An 11,349-nucleotide genomic window follows, 5' to 3' on the forward strand; every position below is an offset into this window, starting at 1 on the left:
GCTTGAGACAGTCCTCGTTTAGCATAACTCCCACTCTGAGTATCCCTGAGGTCTCCTTCACTTGCATGTCATCCTATTTCTATCCATGACAAATTGGCTCACATTTGCAATGACTCTCAGCCATTGGGCTTTCCTGATCCCCACTCTTGGACAGCGTAATAATATCACAGCTCCCTGCAGGCCCAGCACCTCGGGTCCCATACCTAGATTTGTCCAACCCAAAGGCAAAGGTCAGTTTGTTTCTTCTTTAGAATGGCAAGGCTTCAGCTCCTTTTCCCTACTATGTAGGTTTCTGGAGGAGCTTTCTTCCCTTGCTTTTGAGCTTGGTTATATAGATTCCTCAAATTAATATGTTTTTTTTTTAAAGATTTTATTTATTTATTTGACAGAGAGAGATCACAAGTAGGCAGAGAGGCAGGCAGAGGGAGAGAGAGGAGGAAGCGGGCTCCCTGCTGAGCAGAGAGCCCGATGTGGGACTCGATCCCAGGACCCTGAGATCATGACCTGAGCCGAAGGCAGTGGCTTAACCCACTGAGCCACCCAGGCGCCCAAATTAATATGTTTTTTAATCCAGCATTTCTGTGTAGGAAGTAGGGCAAAAAAGATTCTATTCAGTTCACCATCTTGGCTAAATCTTTCCACATTACCTTTTCCACTGTGGTATAGATAATCTTGAGAAACCATAGAGTAGATCCAAGAACAAATATTAACTGGGACTTTCTCTCTGTCTGCCTTAGCCATCAAAGCCATCAAAACAAAATTGGAAGACTTTTTCTTTACAGAGCCACCATAAAATCTGAAGACATCTTATTAAATGTGACAGCTGTATGATAGTAGAAGCATTCAAAGCATTTTTTTTTTTTTGCAAGTATAGATGTGTTCAAGTGCAAAATGTGTCTAAGGAGCAAAAAATTTCTGAGATCAATCATTTCATTCTGATTAGTTGTTAGTTAAGACCAAAATAGAAGAGAATAAAAGCTAATCCTCACATCAAAATTAATGCAATGAAGAGTAGTCTTTTGTTGAAGCACTGATGAGATCATGTCTAGTCCAAGCAGAAGCCTGTCAATCTCATACTGTGGTTTATGTTTAATCAGGTCGTTGTTTTCAAGTGCACAAATAATAGAATTCAATCTAAGATTTACACATAGCTGACTCAAATTTCATTAACTTGCAGCTTTGATGTTGTGTCTGCTTGTCCATGAAGCACGTGGACGTACAGTCTGCATAAAGTTGATCAGAAATTTTCTTGGAGTGCCTGGGTGGCTCGGTCATTGGGTGTCTGCCTTCAGCTCAGGTCATGATCCCGAAGTCCTGGGATCAGTCTCTGCAACAGGCTCCCTGCTCGGCGGGAAGCCTGCTTCTCCCTCTCCCACTCTCTCTGCTTGTGTTCCCTCTCTCACTGTGTCTCTCTCTGTCAAAGAAATGAATAAAATCCTTTTTAAAAAATTTCTTGACGAGGGGCGCCTGGGTGGCTCAGTGGGTTAAGCCGCTGCCTTCGGCTCAGGTCATGATCTCAGGGTCCTGGGATCGAGTCCCGCATCTGGCTCTCTGCTCAGCAGGGAGCCTGCTTCCCTCTCTCTCTCTCTGCCTTACTCTCTGTCTACTTGTGATCTCTGTCTGTCAAATAAACAAATAAAAATCTTTAAAAAAATTTCTTGACGATATGTATAAATCAAAGAAATACAAACTAAGAAGGTTTTTTTTTTTAAATGTGGGGTTTTTTCCAAATAATATTAACTAATATTATTGAGTGCTTACAACATGCCAGGTGCTATACTCTGTAGAAGGCTTTGGTGTACAATTGTATACCTATAAAATAGCACAAAGAAATTAACACATGAGACTAATAAAGTCTATATTCAAATCTTGTTTATAAATTCCTACACCTCTTTTGGAAAGTAATATGGCAACATAGGTAGCAAAAAGCATAATGTTTATTTTTTGAAATCATTAAGAACACTTCTGAGAGTATGCTATGGAAATAATTTAATAGAAGTTTATAACTATGTGCATAAAACTGTATATAATAATAAACAATCAGAAACAAGTTATGAGTTATACTCTTAAGTTTCAAGCCATGTTAAGTAATGGTGGGTTTTTGTTTTTGTTTTTTTAGATTTCATTTATTTATTTGACAGAGAGAGATCACAAGCAGGCAGAGAGGCAGACAGAGAGAGAGAGGAGGAAGCAGGCACCCCGCCAAGCAGAGTGCCCGATGCAAGACTCCATCCCAGGACCCTGAGATCACGACCTGAGCGGAAGGCAAAGACTTAACCCACTGAGCCACCCAGGTGCCCTAACGGTGGTTTACTGAGAGTTAACAACATGGCTTATAGGAACAGCACACAGTTACAAAACTGGAAGGTCTTAAAATATAAAACATTTAGTTATATTGCCTTCATCAGCACACCATTAACCTCTCAATACTCTGGTACTCTGCTTTTAAGGAGACTTGGATGCTATTTAACTCTATTTCTGCTATTCCCACTACTACTGCACTATATCTGTGAGTTCTCAAATTCAAATGCCCTCAGAAAGACTATCTGATTGTTTTGGATATTCACTATGCAATACTGGGGGTCTTTGTTGGGTAGTGCTTTTACAAAAGTCTATACCATAGACCTCTGACCAGGGTCCAGTATCATAGTCCTGATCCTATTAGGAGTAGTAAGGTTAGTAAGGTCGTATGATACACTTTTTTCCTTTAATCTTGAAGTTACATTATTTTTGTAAACTAAAAGATAAAATTAAAAGTTTCTTATGGAACATTACTTAGTTATATACCTAATACAAGTTGCCCTTAATTGTTCATTTTAAAATAAAAGTATGATCATACTCTGTTCAGCATGATTCATATTTGTAGAGAGACTTCTGAAATTAGGAAAGGTCATAGCCTAGCAGAGAGAGACTTCATTATGTAACAATTACTGAGATTCTATAACCAGAAAATATAGGGCATTCATTTCCCATCTCACGGGCCTTAATAAATCTGTTCCTGATATGAATCCTCAAACTATAATTAGAGGAAAAGACAAACTCTTATTAGATAGAAGAGAGAATGCTAAGAGAGATTTACTCGTACCATATCAGAGTAAAACATGTCTAGAAAAGAACTGTCCATGTTATGGAAGAGCAAGATGAAAAGAAAATTTATGAAAAATATCAAGCATGATCAAGCTAAAAGAAAACACAAACCGAGTGTGCTCAGCAAAGGAAACAGTAATAAGCAGAGGATCGTGGCATGCCAAATGCGGTCTGGAAAACATAAAGAACAGAAAAAGTGCAAGAGTTCTCTGTGCTGGCATGTTTATGATAAGATAAGAACTTATTATAAAATGAAATAACAAACAAAATGAGATCTGTAAACGAGAATTTGTAAAACAAATTAAGACAGTATCAGTCAGCATTCAATTACGAGTCAGAAACCATTAGTTATTCTAACCAAAGGAGTTAAAGAATTATTAACTAATTACTGAAATGTTAAAAAAGAAAAGGAGAACACAGAGATTATATGTAAGATATATATTAGAACAAAATATAGATACAGATACGTAGATACGCATACATTGCAAGAAGGAGTTTCCACCCCAGAGCTGGGGAATAGAGGGAAGAAGTTAGAATAATTAAAACTTAGAAGCTTTGAGAAGGGGCCCCAAGGAACTTAATACCAGACCTCTGAGAAGGGAGTGTTACCTAGCTGGTATTGGGATCTCTTAGCTCTCAGAGGGGCTCCATAGAACTGGGACCCAGAACTCTAAGAAGGGGTACTGGCCATCTGGCCCTGGGGTCTCTGAGGGGCTGTGATGAGGCTGGTTCCACAATGTTAAACAAACTCTGACGATAAATGGTACTGTGTAACTGGCTAGGCTCTTCCTAGAGCAAAGTGACACACCAGGGTGGATAAATGAAGCAAGGGTACCATGAAAAAGAGCAAGAGGGGTGCCGGGGTGGTTCATCATTTAAGTGTCTGCCTTTGGCTCAGGTCATGATCCCGGGGTCCTAGGATTGAGCCCCAAATTGGGCTCCCTGCTCAGCAGAGAGTCTGCTTCGCCCACTTCCTCCCTACCACAAATAAATCAATAAAATCTTAAGAAGAAGAAGAAAAAAAAAAAACAGAAAAGAAAAAGGACAAGAAACCAACAGGGAAGGAGGAGGAAATCCCTTCTCCTCTTTCAGACTTTAATTCTCTCTCCGATACTTCCTATAAGAAGCACCTAACAGAGAGAAACTGACAAAGCAGAAATGTGGTTTCCATGGTCCCAGCCCTGGCCTCACAAAACGAGAGTATAGAAGGGTAGGTGGGGAGGTGAGAGACAGTATTTAGTAACTGGCACAAAGGCCAGACCAATATCATTACAGAATTAATAAAATTGGAACAGCTAAGGACGGTTTATCTTGTTGACCACTGTATACCCAGTGCCTAGCACAGTGCCTGGCCCATACAAAGTACCCAATAAATACTGAAATAATGAATGTAGACCTGGACCCAACTCACATGTTTTTTTGGTTTTGTTTTTTAAGGCACAATTGATTCTAACACTAAATTGCTTGGACTACGTTTTCACTCTTTTGTGAGAATGGCTTCTCCTACCATGCTGGGGGATATAATAGCCAGTAGAATTGCCGTCAGTTATAGACTGATCTTGAACAACCAAAACAGACCATATCAGAACCTTAGAATCATCCTCTTATCAAGAGAGACCAAAAAAAAAAAAAAAAAAAGGAGAAATGCATAGTCTCTAACAGTAACTTATGAAGGTCTCGCATTCTATATTGTCAGTCATGAATCTTACTGATACTGTAGAATATATTTCAAATTTTTTTTTGTGGTGTTCTTTACATTCATTCTAATATAATACTATTCTTTGTTTTTCCTGCAGTGTGATTTGCAATGTTTATTACTATCAGTGTTACCTTCTTCTTCTATGTAACATTTTTTTAAAAGATCCTATTTATTTATTTGACAGACAGATATCACAAGTATGCAGAGAGGCAGGCAGAGAGAGAGAGGGGGAAGCAAGCTCCCTGCTGAGCAGAGAGCCAGATGCGGGGCTCGATCCCAGGACTCTGGAGACCACGACCTGAGCTGAAGGCAGAGGTTTTAACCCACTGAGCCACCCAGATGCCCCTCTTCTATGTAACATTAATCTACTGTCCAGGAGAAAAAATAAGTAATCAAAGGCTTATTTTATGAATTTTTAAAATTTTATTTATTTATTTGTTTGTTTGTTTGTATTTTATGGATTTTTACGTGTATTTTTAAGCCTTGTGTCATTCCAATGTTGAACCCTGTGTTCAGGTTCAAAACTGAATTTCACTGGAGTGTATAAACTGTCACAGTTAAAGAAGTGCTTCACTGTTTTTTAATGATAACTTTCATAGCATAGAATCGAGTGTTGGGATCTGTTTTCTTACCTGTTCAGATGACTACCACATCAGAAATCATAGTTTTCATATTTGACAATTTTTCACCTTCCCAGAATTCATATAAACTATGCTGACTTTGTACATAAAAGAAACAAATGTAAATGGATCTTTTTTTTTTTAATTTAAAGTTCTCCTGTGGCAATCTGTTTTGAACTAGGATATTTTGACATAGGTAATTACTGCAGAATATTTGCAACAAAAAAACTCACCTCCCTCAAATATGCAACTGCATATTAGCGATTGACAATTTGAGAGGAAAGGAAGGCTAGTAAGAGAAGAAGAATGGGGTGGAGCTGGGAGGAAGAAATGTCTGGATAATTTTAACACCTTCTACCACAATTACCTGATAAAGACCATTTCTGCTGTGAATCCCTTTGCTACTTATCCATGGAGCTCCTTCCATCTGCCCAGACCTTTGAGGGTATGTCACAGCCCAGATTCACTTCTAAGGACCACCAAGTTTAGAGCTTCAAAGTAGAGGGAACACAAATATATCTAGAACCACTGCCTACTCCTTCCCTGTGACAAGCTTTCTTTTTTCTTTATCCTTTCCTGTTCCTCTATTCTTTCTAGAAAGAAACTCTAGAAACTTCTTTTCTGGCCCTTGGAGTTCTGGGTGTTGGTAGATACAGGTATTTAGCATTTCATGGATATCTCTCCGTAAATTCTTGAGTGGACAGGGATACAGTCTACTAGAGCTGTGTCTCAAGGCTGTCCAATGTTGCACCACTGGTGAGAATAAACCCTGGGACAGTAAGGGAATGTTGATTTTTCTGACAGACCAGAAAGCCCTCATCTGAAGATTACCATTTCAGAAATTTTATGATAAGTTATAGCTCATCTTTAAGGGCAATGATTCCACTATGTTCACTGCTATATCCCCAATACTTAGAATAATGCCTGGAACATACTCAGTGCCCGACAGATATTATTTCTTCTCTCTTAACTTTATTCTTTTTCTAGTAGAATATAACTTGTATGTTCTACTTTGGTTTAAGAACTTCTGAAAGCTAGGGATATGAGAAAGCTATTATTCAGAGAACTCATAATTCTTTTTATCATATATCAAATCCATGAGCTATTCATTGAATTTTTTGTCAGTTATTGAAAAAATTCCAAGGAAAGGGGTGCCTGGGTGGCTCTGTGGGTTAAAGCCTTTGCCTTAGGCTCAGATCATGATCACAGGGTCCTGGAATCAAGGCCTGCATCAGGCTCTCTGCTCAGCGGGGAGCCTGCTTCCTCCTCTCTCTCTGCCTGCCTCTCTGCCTGCTTGTGATCTCTGTCTGCCAAATAAATAAATAAATAAATTCTTTTAAAAAAAAACAAAAAAAATTCCAAGGAAAACAAAAAAAAATTTTTTCAGTATTGTGAATAATGTATTTTAAAAGTTTCAGCGTCAGGGGCGCCTGGGTGGCTCAGTGGGTTAAGCCGCTCAGGTCATGATCTCAGGGTCCTCGGATCGAGTCCCGCATTGGGCTCTCTGCTCAGCGGGGAGCCTGCTTCCCTCTCTCTCTCTCTCTGCCTGCCTCTCCTTCTACTTGTGATTTCTCTCTGTCAAATGAATAAATAAAATCTTTAAAAAAAAAAAGTTTCAGTGTCAATTATACTCAAAAAATTTTAAACAAAATACTTTTAGCAAGAAATCAGTGGTAAAGATGTTGAAAAAAGAAAACTATATGGCAGTTCCTCAAAATACTAAACAGAAAGTTTAGCAATTGCCCTTCTGGGTAGATATCCAAAAAAACTGCAAGCAGAGATGTGAAGAGATATTTGTATATTCCTTTTTCATAGCAACATTATTCACAGTAGGCCAAAGGTGGAAGCAACCCAAACATCTGTAAAAAGATAAATGGATTTTTAAAATATGGTATACACATACAATGGAATATTATTCACTTAAAAGGAATGAAATTGTGACACATGCTATAGCATGGATCAACCTTAAAGAAGCCAGTTACAAAGAGACAAATAGGTATAACATACCACCTATGGGATACCTACAAATAGTCAAATTTATAAAGACAGAAAATAGAAGGTGGTTGCCTAAGACTTGGGCAAAGAGGGAAGGGGAGTTATTGTTTAATGAGTATAAATTTCAGTTTGGGAAGATGAAAAAGTTCTGGATATGGGTGGTGATGATGGTTCATACAACGTGAATACATTTAATACCACAGAGCTGTACACTTAAAAATGGTCAGTTTTATGTCATATATATTTTACCACAATAAAAAAATGTTGACACAAACTCTAAAGAATATTGGTCATTAGAAAGTATCTTATCTGATATAATTTTAGCTCTTTATTTGTAGCTTTGAATTATGAATAACCCATTTCTCCAGTTCAGTAGTCCTCAAAGTGTGGTCTGGGGACTCTTAAAGGTCTTCAGTATCTTTACAGGAAGTTCATGAAGTCAAAACTGTTTTCATAATAATACTAAGATGTTTTGCCTTTTTTACCTTCATTTTCCTACGAGTGAATATTAAAGTTCTGCAGAGGTCATATGATACATATTATCACAAAAGACTGCAGAAGCAAATATGAGAATTCAGCTGTCTTCTTTTATGCCAGGTATTAAAGAGATTTTTTTTTAATGTGAAGCAATGCCACTCTTCTCATAAATTTTTTTTTTTTTGCTTTGGAAAATACAGTTATTTCATAAAATATGTTATTTATATTAATGGAGTTATTATCATTATTTCAAATGAATTAATAAATACTTTTAAAATTTCTCTGCTTGAGGGGCGCCTGGGTGACTCAGTGGGTTAAAGCCTTTGCCTTCGGCTCAGGTCATGATCTCAGGGTCCTGGGATCGAGCCCCACATTGGGCTCTCTGCTCAGCAGGGAGCCTGTTTCCTCCTCTCTCGCTCTGTCTGCTTCTCCGCCTACTTGTAATCTCTGTCTGTCAAATAAATAAATAAAATCTTTAAAAAAAAATTTCTCTGCTTGAATTGCTAATATGGAAAACAGTGATAGATAAAACCAACATAAACAAAAGTTCTTTGGGGTCCTCAATTTTTTTTAAAAAGATTTTATTTATTTATTTGACAGACATCACAAGTAGGCAGAGAGAGGAAGGGAAGAAGACTCCCCGCTGAGCAGAGAGCCCGATGCAATGCTGGGCTCGATTCCAGAACTCTGGGATAATGACCTGAGCCAAAAGCAGAGGCATTAACCTACAGAGCCACCCAGTGCTCGATATTTTTTAAGAGGATAATGACCTGAGCCAAAAGCAGAGGCATTAACCCACAGAGCCACCCAGTGCTCGATATTTTTTAAGAGTATTAATATGTCCTGGGGCACCTGGATGGCTCAAGTGTTAGTCGTCTGCCTTTGGCTCAGGTCGTGATCCCAGGGTCCTGGGATGGAGCCCTGCATTGGGCTCCCTGTTCAACGGGAAGCCTGCTTCGCCCTCTCCCACTTCCCCTGCTTGTGTTCCCTCTCTTGCTGTGTCTCTCTCTGTCAAATGAATAAATAAAATCTTTTTTAAAAAAGAGTATAAAGAGGTCCTGAGGGGCGCCTGGGGTCACTCAGTCCGTTAAGTGTCTGCCTTTGGCTCAGGTAATGATCCCTGCTTCTCCCTTTCCCTGTCCCTCTGTATCTCCCCCTGCTTGTGCTCTCTCATTCTCTGTCAAATAAATAGATAAATAAATAAATAAATAAAATTTTTTTAAGGCAGGGTGGTCCTGAGACCCAACAGTTTAAGAATCGCTTGTCTAGTTCATAAGGTGATTAGACTAACCCCATTAAGATGCTAGCAAACTGACATTTCTATCCCAAAATTCTATTACTTCAGGTTTATCAAGGTTTAGTCAACCTCTTCTAAATTCAGATACCTAAAATTGTCTGTGAACGTAAACAGTTGTGTCAAATGTGGGTTAAGTACTACTTGCTGATAAGTAATTCTGAACCTGCAGACTTCTGGGCCTGACCTCATTGCTACTAGATCAAAATTCATGCCTGCACATAGAGAATGGTAATTGAATATCCTAACACAAATTAGGGGTTTGGAAGAAATGTGCTCTTTAATTGTGCACCTTATCTATTCTGTGGTCACTTAAATATAACCCACTAACTATAGAGTTCTTAGTCTACTTAGACATGCAATTTAAAATTCATTATCCAGCAGTATAATTCGCAAGGACTGTGTAAAGACTGGTTATGCAAGAGTGACATCAGAAAAAAAAGAGTCATAATTTAAGGTGGGTCATTCGGTCTTCTCTTTAGTTGGTATGACCATGTTTTGCTTTCTGAAAGATCCTAAGAAAAGATGTTACAAGTAAATGCTGACTGCAATGAAATATCTTTTCTTCCTTTGTAGGAAATCAGGTCTTATCAAATCACCTACTGACATAGTGGTTAAAAACATAACCTTGGGAAGTAAACAGACCTGTATCCCAGTCTCAGCTGACATACTTAGCATGTGTGACCTCATGCAAATTATTTGCCTTCTTTCAATCTCTGTTTACCTATCAGTAAAATAGGTACACTAATACCTTTATCCAATGGATTAAGTAAGAATTAAATTAAGTAATAACTATAAAGAAATAGTCCAGTGCTGAATTTATACTAAACATCTGATCAATATTATCTGCCACTTCAAATATGATTATTGGCCTCCATTACTCTATTGAGCTAGTTCTTTTAGAGTAAGAGATAGAAACCCAAGTCCTTTCTGTTACCATTTTTCCTCTTCCCTTAGGAAGTGCAGAGACTGACAGGACTCAGTACTGTAGAAGGGAACAAGTGGGTACTCCTCTGTCTGTCCTGTAAAAGCAAAAGACAGCCAGAGGAAAGGATTAAGCCAAATCATATTTCTTGCAGCCCCATTTCATCAATTCTAAAATGAACATTTATTTCACATTGCAACACCTCTGCGATTTGGGTTATGTCTTACAATTGAAGGTACTGCATTGCTTTACTGAAGTGTTTCTTCCTTCTCAATGCTGAATAAAACAATGGCAAATTTTATAATTCATGGCATCTGAGATTTAATGAAATATAGTAATTGAGCTTTCTACTAAAAAATACTAAAACCACCTAATAATCCCCCAAAGTGCACCCTTTATCATTGTACTTATCACACTATCTTCTGATCTGTTCTGTCAGCCCTCAACCCCAACAAGCTTGTCATCTGGCACACCCAGATTGTTTGAATGACTGCATGCAAGGGCTTGATCTGATCTTATTCATCACTCATACTATGAGTCTCTGAAAAAGTATAGCCAAAGGGAGTCTATTTCTCTTTTCCCGGAATCCAACAGTCTCTAATTATATAGTGTTGCTCATACTTGTTTCACACGTGTGGATTTCATCTAACCAACTACAGTGTAAGCATCTCAAGATAAGGACTGAGTCAGATAAGCGTTTTTGCCTTCCCTATAGTCCCGGCGAAATAGTGTATATTTTTAGCAACCAATTGCCTGAAGGTTTTTTATTCTACGTAAGGACCCACGACCATATTCCTACCAGTCTGACTCCCCTAGAATCTTGAGTCGGGCGTTCTTTAAATTTCATAGGCTATTCTAACAATTCAAATCACCAAGACCCTCTTCCTCCATCACCACTGGATGTTGTAAACCTTTTGTCTGTTCATCAGAAGAGTCAAACCTACAGTGAAAGAGTTACAAACTATAGATCATCTCTGGCAAAGCTGACGCACTCTGTCTAACACTCAGAGCCCTCTGATCCTTTTTGATCAATTCTGCGGGCCATCTCCCAGCTTCTGTTTGCTTTGCTTCTAATGAAACTGCTTTGCCAGTATTGGGAGAAATTAAGAATTCCCCCAGGGGAAACATAGCCATTGATCGATGCCTAAATATGAAAGCCCGTGCTCGCTTCGGCAGCACATATACTAAATATGAAAGCCCAACTTTTTTTTACTGAAGGCTGGATAAACCCTGAGGTGTAAGCTGCAGAGCT

The sequence above is a fragment of the Neovison vison genome, chromosome 13 (genome assembly GCF_020171115.1).
Source record: "Neovison vison isolate M4711 chromosome 13, ASM_NN_V1, whole genome shotgun sequence".
NCBI classification, from domain to species: Eukaryota; Metazoa; Chordata; class Mammalia; order Carnivora; family Mustelidae; genus Neogale; species Neogale vison.